At 44.1% G+C, this 20460-nt stretch overlaps 1 long non-coding RNA gene across 2 annotated transcripts in view; it reads right to left on the reverse strand.

Moving 5' to 3' along the window:
• The window catches only part of LOC110344250 (uncharacterized), a 164135-nt gene that overhangs the window by 3569 nt on the left and 140106 nt on the right, over positions 1–20460 (reverse strand). For both annotated transcript variants that reach the window (XR_015448686.1, XR_015448687.1), the window contains exons 3-4: positions 758–888; positions 240–421 (exon numbers count right to left, since the gene is read on the reverse strand). This is a non-coding gene — a long non-coding RNA (uncharacterized LOC110344250). The remainder of the gene's footprint in view (positions 1–239; positions 422–757; positions 889–20460) is intronic.

The raw sequence follows: 20460 nt of genomic DNA on the forward strand, positions 1-20460 counted from the left end.
AGCGTGGGTCTTGGTCCCCTGAGAGCCGCAGCAGATGCTAATCTGCCTGTAACTCTGATTGCCTGGTGCTGGCAAGGGACACACATGAGAGCTGGCTGTAGGGACAGGAGTTGGCTCCACAGAGAGGCTGCCCTATTGGAGACCTCATCCTACAAGGTCCTGAATGTCAAGTCCATGACAATAGTTGCAACACATAGGGATGGAAAGTCCCTCTTTTTTAAAAAAAAAAAAATTCTTACCTGTCTGGCAGAGAGGTCCTTTGGCCCAAAGACAAGGAGTCAAATGCCACCTGCAGCTGAGGCTTCCAGCAGTGACTCTGATAGGGTCCTCAGAATGAGGACATCCTGCTGCCAAAGCTAAACACAACTTTTCAGCTCTTCCTTCATCCCTTATGCAAAGAGCCATAAGCGAGCCCGTATACCTGAAAATAGGAATGACAAGGAGACAGTGACTTTCTGGACTGGGCACTGTGCAGGCTTGCAGAGCCCTGGGATCCAGAATTGGGATTTCTATAGATGCCAAAAAGCCAGCACTTGCAAATGCAGCCTGCCCAGACACAGAGGCAGTGCATCACAGTGCGGAGGGATGCTGACAGGTTAATAGCAGAGTTTTCCCTGGCACGCCACTCCAACACACCACCCACTCACTCCCATCCCCTCCTCCAGGGCCTCTTGCTAATGAGAACAGACTTATAAGACTGCTCCTGGGAGAAAGCTGCTCAGCTTTTAACCTGGCTTCCCCACCTCCACCCCTTTACCTTGGTTCTCTCCATGGGGCCTCCAGGGCTGGGAGCCAGGGTTACACTCACTGAATAAACAGTAGAGCCAGCATGTGCAGAGTCCCTGGGATGTACAGATGATCAAGGTCCAGCCGTAGAGAAACTCTCCACTAGTGGGAGTCAGACACATGAGTCAATCACCATCACAGCCAGATACAGTACCGCACACCTGTAATCCCACCTACTCAGGAAGCTGAAACAGGAGGATCAAAAGTTCAAGGCCAGCAAGGGCAACTTAGCAAGACTGTCTCAAAACATCGTTTTAAAGGGTTGGGGATGTAGCTCAGGGGTAGAGTGCTCCACGGTTTTATCCCAAATATTGCAAAAGGAGAAAAAGAAATAACCATCATACAAAGCAACCAGTGACTTGCCTGTCCCTAGCAGGTCAGATAGTCCTGTGAAGGAGGTCTGTAGAGTCAGGCTCCATGCAGGAGCTTCCTGACATGGCACCAAGAGAGAGACTCTGTTCATCCCTTCCCTCGGCCCAACTCAAATGTGAGCAGTCTGTCCAGAAACAAACTGGGAAAGCCAATGTCTCTCATCTGTTTCCCAAGCAGTTTTTCAGGTTGATCCTAAAGGTAAATTTATGCATCAGAAAGAGACATGGTATAAATCATTTCCGTCTATTTGAACTAATTTAGATGGATGAGCCTCTATTGGCACTGAAAAATAGTGGGCCTGCATGAAACAATGAGGTCAAAGCTGACTAGTGTCTGCAAGGTTCTCCCCATTTCTCAGGAAGGAGACCCAGGCTCAGGGCTGGACCATCCCTGCTTGCCCCTGTGCCACATCCCTAGATCCCAGTCCCAGAGATCCTCCCTTAGTCATCTCCCCCACTCCAGCCCAAAACTTCCAGCTCAGAGTTGAGCACACAGCAATTGCTCTGAAGGGGAGGCTGCAGCTTTTCCTGGCATAGAGAGAAAGGGATGATGGATGTGTTGTGTGTATATGTGCCTGAGAGAAGTTGGGGAGGCCCTTGGAGCCCTCCCCGGGGGCAGAGGTGGCAGGCAGAAAGGAGTGTCTAGCAAGGCAGGCAATCTCAGCATTAACAGACAGGCCACCTGCCAGCTGGCGGGCAGCGCCTCCTCCCCCAGCTCCGAACCAGATCACCCCAGCCTACCTCCCCCTCTCTCTGCCTCAGCTACTCGGATGCTCCATATAGATGTGACAGCTGATCACTCACCTGCCACAGCCCTCTTCCAAATTAGGTCCATTTGCTTTTCCATTATCAACTTCACAAAACTGCTTGACAGGAACAAGCTAGAAAAGACCCCCCTCTTGAAAAGGGGCTTTATCTAACTGTATTGTCACAGCCAACCTGGGAGGTAGTGAACACCTTCCCCCAGAACGCCTGAGAGCCCATGGGAATGCGCCTTGGAATCGTATCACTGATGGCAAGGCAATGTGTGTTTTGTCCCTCCAGTAAGGGTCACTTAGGGTACCTGAACAGTGGCACTTTCAGCTGCCCCAAAAGGAGCTGAGCAAGTAGAAGGATATGGGCCGTGAATGCACCAGCAGCCTCTGCTGCATCTGAAGAGCAAAGGAGCAGAGCAGGTTAGAGAGTTAAGCATAGAAGCCTGATGGGACCATGTTATAGTTTAGATTTTAAATGCTCCCAAAATTCTCACATGTTCAAAGGTAAGCTTGGGGAAGGTGATTGGATCCTGACGGTGCTGTACTCATCAGTGCATTGTTCTGCTGATGAGTTTAGAGCTGAAAGTGCTATTAGGGTGTGGGACCTTGTCAAAAGAGGCAGGTCACTGGAAGTGGGACTGGAAGGTACTCTTGTCCCTGGCCCTTCCCTTCTCTCTCTGCTTCATGCCTGGGGTGGGGGGAGCAGCTTTCCTCCACCATACCCTTCCACCATGCTGTTCCTGCCTTGGAGCCAGCTGAGCATGGACTGAATCCCCTGATATCCTGAACCAAGGTAAACCTCTCCTTCTTTAAGTTGTAGGTGTCAGGTATTTTGTCCCAATAACTTCAAAGTGACTAATACAGACCATTTGTTCAGCTGCCAGTAGAGCCTTTCCTTGGTCACTGTGAGCAGACTGCTGCCCCATCATTTACTAGGCATGACCCTTGTGGCTGAGCTTTTGCCCCATCTCCTAACAGATGCCCTGGTTCTTCCAGGCTGGGGGTCCAATCACAACTCCCACTCTTCATCCCTGTTCCCAATCCTTGACTGCAGAGTGTCAGAAGAAGCTATAGTAGTCCCTCTGACTGGTGCTTTCACTTTCTGCAGTCACGGTTACCTGGGTCAGCTGGTATATGGAGGCAAGTTCTCTTTGCCCCTCAGGGGTACCAGAGGAATGGAGCCCAGGCACCCACAAGTCTCACCTATTCATCAATGCACTCTTGCTGCTACCCACTCCACTCTCCCTGGCCAAACCAGATCACCTCCCAAATCCACTCCTTACACCAAAATAGTAAGGTTGCTGTAGGGGATAATTCAAACTAAGGCACCTGTTATGAATTGAATTGTGTCCCCTAAAAATACACCTTGAAGTCCTAACAATATGACCTTATTTAGACACAGGTCATAGCAATTAGTTAGCACAAGGTCCTACTGGAGGAAGATGGGCCCTTACTCGAGTAGGAGTGTTGTCCCTTTGAGAAGTGACATAAAGGGAGAAGACAGAAGTAGAGAGTGACACATCTACAAGCCAAGAAACCCCAAGGAAGCCAACAAATTCCAGACACCAAAGAGGCAAAGAAGGATCCTCCCTACATGTTTGGGGCAACGGTTTTGGAGTAAATTAAACATGAGTATGGGAGTATAGTGGCTCCTTCCATGAAGCTCAAAATGGCCTGTGGTCAGTCACTTTTTGTGAGGGCACAGGCTCTGAAAAGCAAAGACCGCTGAAGCTTTAGATATAGGGGATTCTGCATGCTGTCTGCATCCCCTCCCCCTCCCAGCTCCAGCTCTCTTAAACATAATACCACAATCCCTGACTGATATTAAAAACTGACAAGGAATTTTGCCACCGGCACTAGCATTTTAATATTGAAAAGTTGTGAAATCTAATAAGAGCTACAAGGAGGTTGATGGGGGTGGCATTATTTTTCCCCCTTCTGAGCTTGAATAGAACTGGGATTCAATAAGCAAATGTGACAGAATGTGTAATTTCCCCTTGATCTGCTGCAGCCAGGCATTTCCTGTTTAATAACCTTAAACCATCATGGCCCCCTCCCAGATCAACCCCTCCCAGAACATCTCTTCTCTCTATCTTATCAGAATAATCCTTCATTTGAACACAACTCAGACTGGCACTTTGGTGGCACCTTATCGCCGCTTGAACACACAAAGGGAACAAGCTGAAATATTATTTTTCCCCTTTGTGGACAGGTGTTAATAAGATCTTCCTGCCATTGCCCTCCCTGCAACGATGGGAAATCCCTGATCCCAGCTGTTCTGGTCGAATCCCAGCTTTAAAACCTGTCCGTAAAAGAAGGGGCTCCTGGTGCACACTCAGCCTCCAGACCAGGGGAGGTCAAGACAGATAATTTCCAGCTGGAAGTTGACAAGCAGTGGGAGGAGCCCCAACCTGGTCTGGGAGCCTGGCCTCTGAGTGTTCCTTCAGCCACGGTCAGATCCCACAGGGCAATGACATCACAGGCTCCTGCCTTGCACACTTAGCATCTTGAAGCAAAAGAGGTCAGTGAAGGGCTCCCAGGAGAGTTCTGGGGTTGGCTGCCCAGCACAGGGTGAGGGGAATCCCACAGCCTGCATGGGGCCTGGGCAGTGCTCTCTGATGCACTAGGTCTTGCAGGGACAGAGTGAAAATCCTGGAGCTAATTTCAGTTTTCTCTATAGTAACCCAAAGGGTACTCTGCTTGTCCTCAAGCAAGCGATTTCTCAGAAGCCCTGCTGAGCAGTGGAATAAGAAACGTGGTGCCGCATGTTAATCATCATTGTTGATGTTGCTGACACAACAGCACAAACTGGAAACCCACTATGCACAGGTACATGCCCAGGCTGCTCATGCATTATGCTTCTTACCCCTTGCAACTACCTAGGAGGCAGTTACTATATTATTTTCCCCATTTTGCATATCATCAAGTGGAAGCTTACAGTGATTTGTTCTCCCCCAACATACACGGGTGATAAATGGCAGGTGCTTAGAACCTGGTCCTTTGATTCCAAAGCCTGTGGGTCTTACAACTTAGTCACAAAGGCCCAGAAGGTCCTGCAGCCATTCCAGGGCTGGGACATAGACACAGAGAGACAAAGACTGCAAGAATTGCAGGGGAGCTGTTTTCTGAAGAGTGTGAGCAACGAGGGGAAGGAAGAGGATGGCTGCTGACAGGAAAGGCCTGAGAAAAGCTGGGAGGCTTGTGTTGTTAGGGTTGTTTAGTACAGGAGGGCCCAAGATTAGGGTGAAGGGAAAGAGCTGGAAAGGAGAGGGACAGTGGTTCCTGTGGTTAAATTCTGGGGAAGAAGGAAGGAGGCATAAAGGGGACACACATAAGGATGCAACCTTGAGCTAGATGCAGGACTGAGTCCTTCAAAGAAGGAAGCAGACAGAGAAAGGAATAAAAGGAAAGAAGATAGGAAAGGAAGAAGTGAAACTGTCATTATTTGCTGAAGATATGATATTCTACATAGAAGACCCTAAAAACTCTACCAAAAGACTTCTAGACCTAATTGACAGATTCAGTAGAGTAGCTGGATACAAGGTCAACACTCAAAAATCAATAGCCTTCTTATACACAAATAACAGACTCACTGAGAGAGAAATTAGGGAAACAATCCCTTTCACAATAGCACCCAAAAAGATGAAATATCTAGGAATCAATCTAACAAAGGAAGCAAAAACCTCTACATTGAGAACTACAGCACTCTGAAAAAAGAGATCGAAGAGGATATAAGAAAATGGAGACACATCCCCTTTGCTGGGTAGGAAGAACAAACATAGTGAAAATGGCCATACTTCCAAAACTGCTCTACAGATTCAATGCAATCCTGATTAAAATCCCAACAGCATATTTCACAGAATTAAAGAAAACAATTCAAAAGTTTATCTGGAACCAGAAGAGACCTAGAATAGGAAAAGTAATTCTAGGTAACAGGGTCATGGTAGGGGATATCACAAGCCTCAACTTGAAACTGTACTACAAAGCCACTGTGATAAAATAACAAGGCACTGGCAAAGAAACAGACTGTAGGATCAGTGGAATAGATTAGAAGATGCAGAAACAACTCCAGACATACTCAGCTACCTCATCTTTGACAAAAGAGCCAACCATCCTTACTAAAGAAAAGATAGCCTCTTTAATAAATGATGTTGGAAAAACTGGATTTCAACTTGCCAAAGATTAAAACTAGACTCCTATCTTTCACCATGCACTAAACTAAAATCGAAGTGAATTAAAGATCTAAATATTAAATCAGAAACACTAAACTTGCTAAAAGATAGGTTAGGTAGAACTCTTGAAGACATTGGCATAGGAAAGGACTTTATGAACAAATCCTCAATAGCTTGGAAACTAGCACAAAGAATCAACAACTGGGCTCTCATCTTATTAAAAAGCTCTGCACTGCAAGAGAAACCACCAACAGAGCTAAGAGACAACCTACAATGTGGGAAAAAATTTTTACCAGCTGTTCCTTAGACAAAGGTCAAAGAAATATAAAGAACTAAAAAAATAAATAAATAAAAAGAACTAAAAATATATATATATAAAGAACTAAAAAAGAACATATAAAGAACTCCCAAATATAAAGACTCAACTGAAAAATGGGCATCTGAAATGAACAGACATTTCTCAGGCAAAGAAGTAAAAGCAGCAAATAAATATATGAAAAAATGTTCAACATCACTGGTCATTTGAAAGATGCAGATGAAAACAACACTGAGATTCCACCTCACTCCAGAAAGAATGGCTGCTATCAACCAATAACAAATGCTGGCAGGGCTGTGGGGAGAAAGGAACCCTTCTTCATTGTTGGTGGGAGTGCAGACTGGTGCAACCACTGTGGAAATCAAACAACTAGGACTGGAAGTCCCATTTGACCCTGCTACCCCTCTATTAGGTATCTTCCCAAAAGAATTAAAAGAATCATACCACAGTGATATATGCACATCCATGTTTATAGCAGCACAGTTTATAATAGCTAAAACTTGGAAACAGCCCAAGTGCCCATCAACTGGAGACTGGATAAAGAAGATGTGGGTTTTTTTTATAAACCGAAGTACTACTCAGCCATAAGGAATGAGAAACTGGAGACATTTGTAGCTAAGTGGATGCACATTGAGGCTATACTCTTAAGTGAAATAAATAGAACACACGTGTAAATACCGAATAGTTTCTCTAGTGTGAAAAACTAAAAGTGTAAATAAGAATCAAAATGTATAATTGATATTGTGAAATAGGAAGAAAATGTCTAAAGGAGTAGGGGAAGTGGGAGGGGTAGGGGAAAGGAAATAAGGGAAAATAAAAAAATATGAGAAAAGAAAAAACATGGAAACAAAGTCTTTGTAAATAGGAAGGGTAGAGGGTGTGAAGGGAAGGGAGGGGAATGGGGGAAAAAAATAAGAACCAAGATACATCATGTAAAGGTACAAGATCCCAATGATGAATGTAACTGTATTGTATACCTAAAATGTACCGATGAACTAAATGGAAAAAAAAGAAGGAAGTGGGCAGGAGGCTGTGCATATAGAATCATTCACAGGTAAGCAGAGGATCAATAAGAGAGTCCCTTCAAGGACCTCAATTTTCTTCCTTTTTTGTCCCCAAGGGCACTTCCATTACTAGGTCACACCACCCTTTTGAGACCTGCCTGATTCTTCCTTCTTCTCACCTGGAGGACTTCACACATCCAAGTTCCTGGAAGTCTCACCTACTCTGTCTGCTTCTGCCCTGGTCCGTTCATCTAGAATAAAATATTAGAGAAGGAACCTTGGGGATCTTTAGGGGGGCAACTTTTAAACAGTAGGCTTTGAAAGGGTGACTGATTTTGCCAAGCAAGAAGGGAGAAAATGTAGTGGGCAGAGTGAATCTGTTGAGGAAAGCAGATCCTGGGGCCAAGATGGGCCCAGACTGTTTGGGGACCGATCAAGGATTCTCAGGGTAGCCAAGACACATTGAGACACCTGGGGAAGTGTGAAAGGAAGACTGGAAGGGAAGTCTTGCAAATGGTCTTGAATGTCACCTATAAGTGCTGTGCTATAGGACTGGATGAGCAGTAACGCTGCAGAGTGACACAAGGAGTTTGGGTTTTGGAGCACTGGACATTGCTGCAGATGGTATGAAAAATGATCTAGGGGAGAACAAGAGGCAGCTGCAGTGGTCCAGGTCAGGGTAGACAAACTCTTTCTGTAAGGGGACAGATGGCAAGTATTGTAGGTTTTGCAAACACAGTCCATACTGTATGGCAGCTATAGAAATGAATGAACACAGCTGTGCTTCCATAAAACTTTATTTACAAAACAGGACAGCAGGCTGAATTCAGCCCAAGGGCTGTAGTTTGCCAAACCCTGGTCTAGGCAATGAAGAGGTAGACAGATCAGAAGTAAAGGATCTTGCCCTGCCTTAATGAGGTGCCCTAGAAAGAGAGCAGAACAGCTTGAGCACTGAGAAAGGCCTAAAAAAAGAATAAAGGGCATCAACAAGGCCGAGTGGTATTGAGGTCACACTTGGCCCAAGCCTTTCTCGGTCAGCAGTGACATCAAATTTTCCCCTAACCCTCCAAGGAGCTCTCAAGACCTTTAAAAATACCCCTATTTGGTACATTTTCCCCCTTATTTTGCAAGTTAGGAAACAAAGCAGACCACTGGCTATGGAAGGGTGCCTCATAAACCACAGCCATGTGGGCAACAGCTAGGCAAGGACAGTTACAAGCATCCTCTGACTACTCTGGCGGCCAGCCAGAGGTATCAAGATGTTGATTTTCTCTTGAGTGAGCCAGAGAGAGCTTTTCTCATCATCAGAGAAAAGACCTGAAGATGCAGACTGAGTCTTAACCACATCATACTGTGTTCCCCTCACAAGAGCCCAGAGAGAACCCAGTATTTATCCAAGGCCACACAGCTTGCTCGTGGTAAAGCCAGAACCCAACTCCATGCATGTGATCTCTGCTCCCTGCTATTTGTGCTATACCAGCTTTTTCACAAAAAATACAGGGTGTGGGCCCAAAATCAGCATGCCCATTCAACATGCCTTGATGAACACACACACAGGCACACAACAATCACAGAGCACAAAAATGTCCCCAGGTTCCAATGATCTAAGTACTCTTGGACAGGAATGGTAGAGCACCCTTCTTTCTGCTGCACAAGCTGCCACCATGAGGCCTGGTGCTTACTCGGATAAATGGTAATCTGCGGCCTACTTCACAGCCAGCGTCAAAGGGTCACCTGATTGATCACACTTCCAATTGTCACTTCAACTCCTAATTTGCCATCATTTGCTCCTAGGTATTTTAGGGGTTTCCTACAAAGTTAAATTAGGCAGACAGGGAACCATGCTGACTTGGAGTGGGCATTTCCTGGTTCTTTCCCAGTACATTATATTCTGGCCCTATGGATGCCCAAGCCTGGGTCCCCAGTGGTACTGGACAGCAAGCTTCCTTATGCTTTCATTGCCAGATCCCTTCTTCTTGTGCCACAAGGAGAAAGGGATGCTAACAAGAGTGGAGAGTCAACGGCACTACCCTTGGTAGATGGGACAAGGGCAGAAGGAGTCCTGAAGACATGAATTAAGGATTATTTAATGCCTGACATCAGTAGCCAGAAAGCAGAGACAATGCAGTATTAGGGGAAAGAATGTTAGATTTGGAGCCCAAAATCCTGGACTTGAATCCAAGCTCTATTAAAAAAAAATGTTTGCCTTGGACAAGCGCTTTTCTCATCTATAATGGATCTTGGTTTTCTTATCTATAATGGAAATAGCATATACAAGGAGTGATCAAAAATACAGTGAATGTTAAAATTTTTAAATTTTATTATAAAGACATTGCTATTAATCCCCCTCAAAATACTCTCCCTCTCTTCAATCACATTTATCCCATCATTCTTGCCACTTTCTGAAGTTGTTTTAGAAGGTCTCTTTTCTGAGTGTCTTTATAAGGTGTGATCAAAAATATAGTGAATGTTGCTCTGCAATTAAAGGCAGGCTCATCCATCTCATTCACTGGATCTTGCACTGTGCAACTTCTGGTTCTTCCCCAAAGACAAGATGACCACAAAAGGTAAATGTCTGTATTGACTCAGGATATCAAAAACAGCCACAACAGTGCATCTAAAGACACTCACAAAAGAAGACTTCCAGAATTGCTTCAGAAAATGACAAGAACAAAGGGCTAAGTGTGTTTGAGGCTAGCTAGTGCAAAGGAGTAGTTTGAGGAGGATCAATGGAAATATGTCTTTACTGTAGTAATTTTTAAAAATTTAAATACATGATATATTTTTCAATCCCACCTCATATTTATGCCCAAAGCTTTTCAGTGAGGACAGAATTATGTAAAGAGCAAGTGAGCATGGTGCCTAGTACATGATGGGTCTCAAAGGAGCTGTATGGTCCTCCCTTGTCCTATGTGCAGGTGGGCCTTAGATGGGGATTTTGTCCTCAGCTCTCAAAGGCTGCAGGTGATTCTGATTCATGAGGCTGGGAATGAAGAGCTAGGAAGACAATAATGACAAGACAGAGAACAATACAAGGTCAGAAGTCAAGCAAAGGGAAAACCCCAGGCAAGAGTCTGGGCACAGACACACATTCTGCCAGGCAGGGTCCCCGGCATCCTGCTATCACCATGAAGGGTATTTCCAGTCAAGTTGCTAGAAGATACAACAGTCAATTCAAGTGTGGGATGTTGATAGAGAAGTAGTAAGGCACAGGGCTTGGAGGGGCAAGACTGTGCTCAGTTCTCCTTCTGGACCCTTTAAACCTGTTCCAGTACAAGTTCAAAGAAGGTCCTCTATCCATATTGTTGTCCTTATCTATCTCCTTCCACAAATGGCTGAATGGCAGGGAAGGAATCTGAGGGCAGAGTTTGGCCTTGGCATGGAGAACCTTCCTGATACCATCCCCTGGCCCTGAGAGAACCAGTTATGCCAATAATGTGAACTAGGCTACGTGCACTGAAAGGCTACAGGTAATTCTGAGAAAGTGGATTACATGGAGCTTTCTTCCAGGGATCTCTTTTATCTCCATTTTTCTGCAGAGCTTATGGGGCTTCTGTCTGCACATGTCTGTCACAATATATAGAAGCAAGGTCAAGTAAAAGACCCTCCTCCAAGAAGATAATTATACTGTTTATAGGATAATTTCCTTTAAAATGTTTAAGTGTATAAACTGGATGGGCAATACGAAGATTGGTCTCTCAGTGCATTCTGGAGGTGGTAAGCATTCGAGATGCCCTAAAACACTCCAAGGTGGTCAATCAGCACAGGGATCCAATCAGAAACTGTCTCTTCAGAGATGATTATTTAGCATGTGAAATATCAGTGTCAAAAGTCTCCTAGGTCAGTTTCCTACCTGAAGATGGGCATAAAGTAGATGAACTTAGCCATTATTGAAAACGCCCATGCTATAAACAGTGGTGTCCAGGCCAGGATACAGCCATGTCTCATTAGGGTGATTTGAGCCATCCTCAGGACCAGAACGTAGCTAACAAAGACTGTGACCAAATCAGTAGCTCAGCAGAATGATACCGTAACAAAGCCCTACTCCCTCTTCAAGATCCTCCATGTAGGAGCACATGGCTATGAACAAAGCCTCCATCAAGGTCTCGGCCAGCACTGGCCAAGGGAGACAGCCCTAAGCTCAACCCAGGTATTGTGTTCCATTTGTTACCATGGAGTGTGGTTGTTAAAGGCAAGCCCTAGTGGCTTTAAATCAGGGCCCTGCTTTTCAGTAGCTGTGCACGCTGCCTAACCTCTCAGTGCATCAGCTAACATAGGTAATAAACATAAAGGCTTAGGGTTGTACTCAGCAAACAGTAAGTACATTAGTAGTCAGCATTATTATCACCATCCCATAGAGGAGAGCTGAGCATCAGGCCATCTGAGCACTGAGACACAAGGTTTTATTATGATGGTAATAATTGCTACCTTTTAATGAGTACTTTAATCACCATAAGCACACTCTACTAGCTCCTTCCCATACATTAATTCCCTTAATCCTCACAACTCCTTCACGTAGTTATTACTATCCCCATTTTATGGATGATGAAATTCAGGCTTAGAAAGATTAAGTAATTTGTTCTCTGCCATGTTGCTTAAAGCAGAACTAAGACATAAATCAAGTCCCACATGACTCCAGAGCTGGGTTCAGAACCCTCACAAACCTCCCTTCTCCCTAGGATGGCAACTTCTTCCTGGAGTGCTAGGAATTGCCGACGTCCTTAACAATTATGTTTCTCACTTTGAGCATTCATATTTATAAGTCAATTTCTTATGGCCTGGGTTCAGGTAGTGGTTGAAGGTGTTGGCTGCACAATGATTTACTAAAGTTTTTAAATCCCGATATCCCAGCCACGCCCTAGATCTGCAGACTGTGACACAAGCCACAGTGTTTTTTTACAGCTTCAAAACACGGTAAGGCACAGCTCATGAACACTGGGTTTGGGTGAACCAGCAAGACTGTATCTTTCGCAAAACTAGACCCTGATCCTATGATACATCCCACTCAGTATAGTCAGGTACACCCAAGCTGACAATAGCATCACCTCTCTGAAGGGGACACTGGGAATGTGCACCGGGTTTAAAACCGTGGCTGAGCCTCCTCCCAATAGAGAGGAAAATGGTCCTGGGAAACCTGGGCTGTCACTGCCCCAACCCTTCCTGTCCTCTCTCTCTGCAGCACCAGCCAATGTATCCATCTCCCTGACTCCAACAACACATTTGTATCTGGACATTCGGCTATCACTCTCAAAATGAAATATAAGGCTTTGCCTGGGATATAATTAGTTGGATAAAATTTTATGGGTCTCTATGGGAGGATTCAGTGGGGGGCTTGAGATCTGGTGGCCAGAGGGGTGGGGAAGGCAGAGGGCAGATGGGTAGCAGCTCCCCTCATCAGTCCCCATGGGCAGATAGAAAGTCTATAGCCAAATCCTCAGAAAAGTCTGGCCATCAGCAGAATTAGCATTCAAACTGCTTCCCCCAGACAGCAGCTCCCCTCAGCCAAGCCCCCATCAGAGGTAGTCAACTCTTATGCCTGCAGTAAATGCTTAGGAAAGCATACGTGATGCCAAATCTCTCTGGAGGCCAGCAGAAAGGGATTGGGGCTTAGGCTTCAGAAATGACACAGATAAAGTAAGTAGCTGAGAATAGAAGGTAGCAGATAGTCACAGGGAAGCCAAGAAGCACATAGTATCCACAACAGCACCTATGGAAGACCAAGCCAAGGCATGAAGATGCCAGCTCCCCCAAAGATGCTATAGATAGCTGAGCTCATCATGGTCTCTCAGGATGACATCTGCTCCTGGAAAGTCAGGAGAGAAAAACCTACCCCCAAAAAGAAGTGCTGTAGTGGTGCATACAGTCATCACCTCCAAGAGCAAGTGACTGGATGGCCTCACTGAAGGCTACACAGGCTTCTTCCTGTCCTAGACCCTGACCTCTCTTAGAGCACATACATTAGCAAACTGGGAACTATAAAGACCCAGAATTGCCAAAGCAATCCTGAGCAAAAAGAGCAATGCTGGAGGTATCACAATACCTGATTTCAAAATATCCTACACAACCATTGTAACAAAAACAGCATAGTACTAGCATAAAAACAGACATGGACTAATGGACTAGAACAGGGGACACAGAAACAAACCTACACAGCTACACAGCCATTTGCTTATAGCCAAAGGGGTCAAAAACATAAATTGGAGAAAAGGCAGCATTTTTAACAAATGATGCTGGGGAAATGATTGTCTGTATGCAAAAGATTGAAACTAGAGCCCTATCTCTCACCCTGAATAAAAATCCACTCAAAATGAATCAAAGACCTAAGTAGAAGAACTGAAACTTTGAAACTGCTGGAAAACATGGGGAAACACTTCAAGACATAGACACAGGAGATGACTTCCTGAAAAGAACTCCAATAGTTCAGGAAATAATAAATGGAATCAATAAATGGGATTACATCAAATTAAAGAGCTTCTGCACAGCAAAGGAAACAACAAAGTAGAAACAGCATACAGACTGAAAGAAAATATTTGTCAGCTACTCTTCCAACAGAGGGTTAATATCCAGACTACATAAAGAACTAAAAAACCACCCAAAAAACCCCACTAAGTTAATAGGGAATTGAACTAGACACTTCTCAAAATGAAAAAATGTTTAACATATTTAGCCATCAAAGAAATGCAAATCAAAACTACATTGAGATTCTGTCTCACCTCAGTTAGAATGTCTATCTTCAAGAACACAAAAAATAATAAATTCTGACAAGGATGGGGGGAGAAATGTTCATAAACTGTTGGTAGAAATGTGAATGAGTACAGCCTATATGGAAATCAGTATGGAGGATTCTCAAAAAGCTAAAACTAGAAGTATATGGTCCATCCATGCCATTTCAGGATAGATATCCAAGGAAATTAAAGTTAGACTACTATAGGAATACCTGCATACCCATGTTTATTTCAGCCAGTTCACAACAGCCAAACTATGGAGGCACCTAGCTGCTGGCCAATGGATAAAGTAAACATGGTGTGTGCATATATATACACAATGGAGTATTATTCAGACACAAAGAACAAAAGCCTGTCACTTGTAGGAAAGTGGATGGAACTGGAGATCATCATGTTAAGTAAAATAAACTAGACTCAGAAAGACAAGTATACATGTTTTCTCTCATATGTGAAATCTGGAGTGGGGGAGAATGATAACATGAAAATAGAGAGGAGACTATTAGACAAGAGTAAGAGGATGGGAGAGAGAGGAGAGAATGGTAAAGAAGGGTAATGAGATGGACAGGATCGAATACATGCATGCATAACAATGTCACAGTGTCACCCGATAGTCTATATAATTAATATACACTCATAAATGTTTAACATTTTTTAAAGAAAATGTAATCTTCCCCCAAACTCTTTTCTATTGTCTCACTCAGGGAGGTCTTTGTCAAGGGACAGTAGCAGTCCTGCTGAAATGCAATTAGCAAGAGAGATAGGACCCCTATTTTCCATTCTCTGTGGATAGGTAGGATAGGTAGGAGCCTAGCTTTTTTCATAGGGAAGATTAGCAAACACAGATGGCCCTTAATCCCTCCTCTGCCCCATGAAATTTTCTTTCCTTGAAACCTCAAAACATCCAGAAAATATCAGTAGCTGCACCTCTCGAGATCCATGTTCTATACAGAAAAATATGAACTTTGAACAATCATTTATTGAAGTTATTTTACCTGGGTCTGCAATATAATTCTAATGTCCACTAGGCCCTGCAGCTTGTCCCTCCGCCCACTGGCTGGGGCACCCCTGATACCTTACCCGGTGGCAGAAGCCCACACCATTCCCATTTTAGTCTGCCTGGAAAGCCCAGGAGGTGGCAAGGAGGAGTGGGCACCCCCACTAACTTCAGAGTGTGTCCACAACTCTGTCCTGTCCCCACAGCTGCTGGGGCCATGCTCTGCACAGGCTGTGGCCACATTTCACTGTCACCCCAATTCAGAACCTTTTTACTTTGAAATCTTCCACACTGGGCAGCTGCCATGGGTGACCTTAGTATTCATCTCTTCTCCAGCCAGAGGGAAAATGCCTTTCTTTCCTCATGCCCACTGTGGGAACCTTCAACTGTTGCTTGACTCCCAACAGAAACATCTCTGTATTCTACTGACTGCCCTCCTCTTTCCAGGGGCAGGTTTGGGGTGAATTCAAGCACAGTGTCATTATATTGAGAACTCTGGGCTCTTTTTTCACTGGGGCCTTCCTCCCTGCAGATTCTTCCCTTCCTCATGACCACCCCACTCCTACCCAGGATCCCACTGTCCCTCCATAATACCTGCTTCTCTTTCAGGGTCTTTTAGAGCACCAAGCTCATCAAGGAATGTGGCTGGAGGCAAAATAGAGGTCACCAGAAACAGGGATTGATGCACTACAAAAACCCCTGCTTCAATTACAATATTCCAGCCACATGGATTGAACTCTGCTCTTTTCAACTCCAGAGAAATTGATTTTCAGGGGCAGTTTACAGATTTGCCCCAATGGCTTTCTTACCATATAACTTTCAGCCAATTGTTAGATTATCATAATCTTTGTTGATGTTGGAATTTTATGCATCCAGGGGTCCAACTGGATGAGAAAAAATACCTAGTTTAATGAGATACTTAATTAGAGGGTGAAAGACTAATAATGATTTAAATCACAAATTTTATTTAGCACTTTCTATGTTCCAACCTCTGTGTGCTAAACCCCACACATGGATCATCTCACTCAATATTTTCAAAACATATGGAGAAAAAATTAGAACTTAGAGAATTTGAGCCGTTTGCCCAAGTTCACACAATTAAGTGCTGAAGTCGAGATGTGAAACCAGACAGCCTGACTGACAGCACACCCTGTCACCTCCTCATCATGGTGCTTTGGCATTCCTGGTGCCTAGATTTAATTCTTCATTCACAGCAGAATCGAGATGTATCTTCTCAGTGTATCTTCATGAGCTTTTTCTGCTGAAAGAATCAGCAACATCAACAAGACACCTTATTTAATTGGAGGCTCTCTAAACAGCAGACTGTTGGTCTATTGCCAGCATTTTATGGATCCATTATTACCACTCTAGCCCAAAACATCTCACATTCACTGTTTACTATGCCACTATGACCACATGGCTCAAATGCTACAGACTAGTCCTAATTTCAATATTGTCACCTATTTTGTTTATAAGCCACAAAACATTAGAGAAATTATAGTCACGTCCAAACTAGATTCTCCCTCTGCTTCTTGTATCTCTTTAGATGCAATTCCTTTGTCAGATTTTCTCTCATCAAAATTCCTCGGGCTCTGAAAAGCCCAGCCACAGCATCATGTGGACTCTTCATATCACGATGAGGTAGTGTTAGCTCACTTACTTGTGGCTGAGGCTAATTTACACTTCAGCAAAGTGATTGGGCCACGTGGTGTAATCACCACAGCTGAGCCAGAGCATCCTGTCTCAGCTCTGGTGTTTAATTAGCCTCCATACACTCATTGACTGCAGCCATTATCATGGAGCCAATTCTTACTTATTATGGACTTCTGCTGGTAGTGGTACTATTTTCCAGAAGCCTGACTTTCTCCCCCAGAGAACAGACAGCAGATTGTCATAAAGCACTGAAGCACATCCTCACCACTCCCTATGTCATACTGCTGTGCCGTGGCACCAAGCCCTGTAGAAACCTGGCCAGTTCTCAGAGGCTGGAGGCTCCTTGGTGCCAGGAACACATGTGGCCAGGCATTCTGTTGGTCCTGGGCTTTGTACACTGCACAGACCCTCATCTGTCTGCCCATCTCTTGCACATGTGTTTATACAACTCTCTTCTGGGCCATGTCCAAAAAGCACCAAAAATACCCTTGGCCAGGAGCCATAAAGGCTAGGGTTCCCCTCCATTGAGTTTCAGCTGAAGGCAGGTGGAAGCCAGGGATTTGCAGCTCCTTCTGTCAGTATCTGCCCTCCAGGCAAGCTCTCAGCCACTGTGCCCCTAATTGATGATGCCACCTTCCTGGAAGCTGTCTCATCTATTGGATGGAGAATGGTGAATGGTGCTCGTGACACAAGGGACATGGGATATGTGGGCTGTAGTACCAGGCTCAGTCTTCCCTTCCCCAATAACTCAGCATTTTGATACATTTAAAATTATCTCTTTGCTTTTGAAGTGAAAGGAAATTTGTATCAAAGTATATCAGCACAAGTCAAAGGGTTAAATAAAAGTCAAAGACTCACTGTTCGGGAGTTAAAGGAAAAGACAAAACAGACGGGGGCCATGCCCTGCAGAACAAGAGCTCCAAGCCTGGCAAGGGAGGGTGGAGGGCAGACAAATGGTCAGGAAAGACAGCAGATTGAGGCAAGAGTGAATTTATTTGGCCAATAATGATCCATCGCACAATTTCAAGCAGGTCCATCTTCTGCACACCAATTGACCTGCATGGCCGGGTAGTGGAGCAAGACCACAACAAGCTGTCAGCAATGAGCCAGGAGTGAAAAAGGCCAGAGCAGAAGGTGAGCGGTATGGTCAGAAACCCAGAGAGCAACAACAAGATGTCAAAGCCAAGATTACATGGTAGAGTGGAGCTCAGGACATGGCCGTGGTTAGACTCTGAGAGAGCAAAATGAGAGATGTCAAGTCCATCAAGGCTGCGTGAGTCAGAGGTGCTACACCCAAGGTCAGGTCAGCAGGAGCCAGTAGGAATACAACACAATATCCTAAAAGTGAGCCCAGAGGGGATCGAAACATGTTCCCACAGAGTCGCCCCTGGAGGGACAGTGGGTGTCACTTCTAATGTGCCTCGTTTTATTTGTGTATGATCCTGAAACATAAGTATGGTGGTTTTGTGTGCATGCATTTTCATTTATGTCAATGTTATTGTGCTTAGATCTCACACTCAATTATCACTTGGCCAAGATGCTCACATGTTGCTGTGTATATATCCCGTCCTCTGTTCCTAACCATTGCCTGTAGCAGGCACCCACCACACCACCATATGTGGTCCCCTGGCAATGGTAACCCAGACTGCTTCTAAATCACCCCTGGCCTACATAATAGAACTATGAGCACCCTCCCCATACCACTGCATAGAATCTCTTTGGGAGATAATGCCCAACAGCAAAATAGCTGTGTCTTAAGAAAAATACATTCTTAATAACCAAAAAGTGTGAGATGGCTCTCCAAACGTTTCACAGTCCACATGCCAACCAGCAGGGCAAGGCTGTTCTTATAGCTGAGGGTTCTCTTCTGATGATCTGGGGCTCTGCTCCTTTCAATTCATTTCTTTCTGTGGCAGGCATCTAATGCCAATCAAACAGAAGCCCCACGTAATGATAGTGCCCAACATCTTCCCCAGGTGACCATGGAAATGTTCTGGGAGACAATGCATGTTTGTGAAATTCTTTTAGCTTTCATCTAAATGTTCCCTGCTCGTTGTCAGGATTTCAAAGCAGAAAATAACTAAGGCATATTTTCAGGCAATGTGTTTCTGGCCTTTTCCAAGCCTCTAGGCCCACTAGGTTCAATTGTCAACATCAGTAGAGGCCCATAATAAAGTGGCTGTTCAAAAAAATCTATACTGCATTACCTATAGCTTCATTAGTTCAATAGGTTTCTGTGCCAACACACTGTGCTTTAAATTGGTGCTTCACTTAGCATATTTTGTAGTCTTTCTTGTAATGAGTTATCTTCTCATGTCCCTGTTATTCCACCTTTGATATTTTCCTCAGATTATTCTATTCTGCTCTAATTAAATATATGTATGTGTGTATGTCAATAATTGCAATATACTGTATATAGCTTTGGCTCAGCCTCTGCTGCCAAGACTTTCAGGCATAAAACTATATCTTGAATATGTAGTCCAGGGACAGAGCTCTTCATCTTATTTCCTTTTATTTTACCCTCCCTGATTGCATTTCCATCTGCCTAAAAGCAACTGCCATCCTGTCCAAAGGTGAACACCATTCAGTGTTCTTCATTTCTTTTTATGTCTTCATTCTTTTATCACAAATGGGCTTGTTGCAGAAGCTGCTAATTGTTCCCCAACAGCCAGTCTTCCTGCTTTACATAATATTGGAATTTTTAGCTGAGTACATACTAGCTCAGGTGAAGCCTATATTTCCTGTCTTTCTTAGATGAAGGCACTTATATGGCTATGCATTGCTGGGAAGTTGTGGCTAGGATAGCTGCAGTGACATCTTCAATCATGAGATGGGCAGTGCTCCTGAAGATGCCAAAGAACCCACAGGGGAGGGTTTTAGTTAAGCCCTGGACTGCTGACCTAGCATTTCATATGAGAAAAATAAACTTCTTTCTTGAGTCTTCCATGAAAGTTATATATCAGCCTAGCATATATGAGGCATCATCAAAATATGGAGTGAATGTTTAAATTTTGAATTTTATTATAGTAAAAGACACATTGCTGTTAACCCCCCTCAAAATATTTCCCTTTGCTTCAAACCCACTTATCATTCCTATTGCTTTCTCTTTTTTAATTTTTATTTTTATTGGTACATATGTACAGTACATAATGATTACATTCCTTATAAAATTTGGTACATGTACATAGCACATTTTAATTGTCTTTTTTATCCCCCTTTCTATTCCCTTGATCACTTGGTCCCTTTCACTTTTGCAAAAGATTTATCTCCCTAAACTGTCACTTTCTGAAGCAGTTCGGGGAGTCCCTTTTTATGTCTTTATGAGGTGGGATCAAAAATAGAGTGAATGCCGCTGCCAAGCACCGTCAAACGAAAAGGCTCGCAAAAACATTACAGTGTTGTCATCCACCTTATTCACCAGATCTGACACTGTGACTTCTGGTTCTTCCCTTAAAGTGAAAATGACTATGAAAGGTAACTATTTGAATCATTTCAGGACATCAAAGCAGCCACGACAGTACAACTAAAGACACTCATGAAAGAGGACTTCCAGAAGTACTTCAGAAAGTGGCAAGAATTATGGCATACACACATTTGAAGTGAGCAAAGGGGAAGTATTTTGACAGGGGTTAATGGCAGTATGTCTCTATCTGTAGTAATTTTTAATTTAAATATTCACATATC

This window comes from Heterocephalus glaber, unplaced genomic scaffold, assembly GCF_053883595.1.
Source record: "Heterocephalus glaber isolate CG9 unplaced genomic scaffold, H.glaber_assembly_v1.0 deba00000546, whole genome shotgun sequence".
Classification (NCBI taxonomy): Eukaryota; Metazoa; Chordata; class Mammalia; order Rodentia; family Bathyergidae; genus Heterocephalus; species Heterocephalus glaber.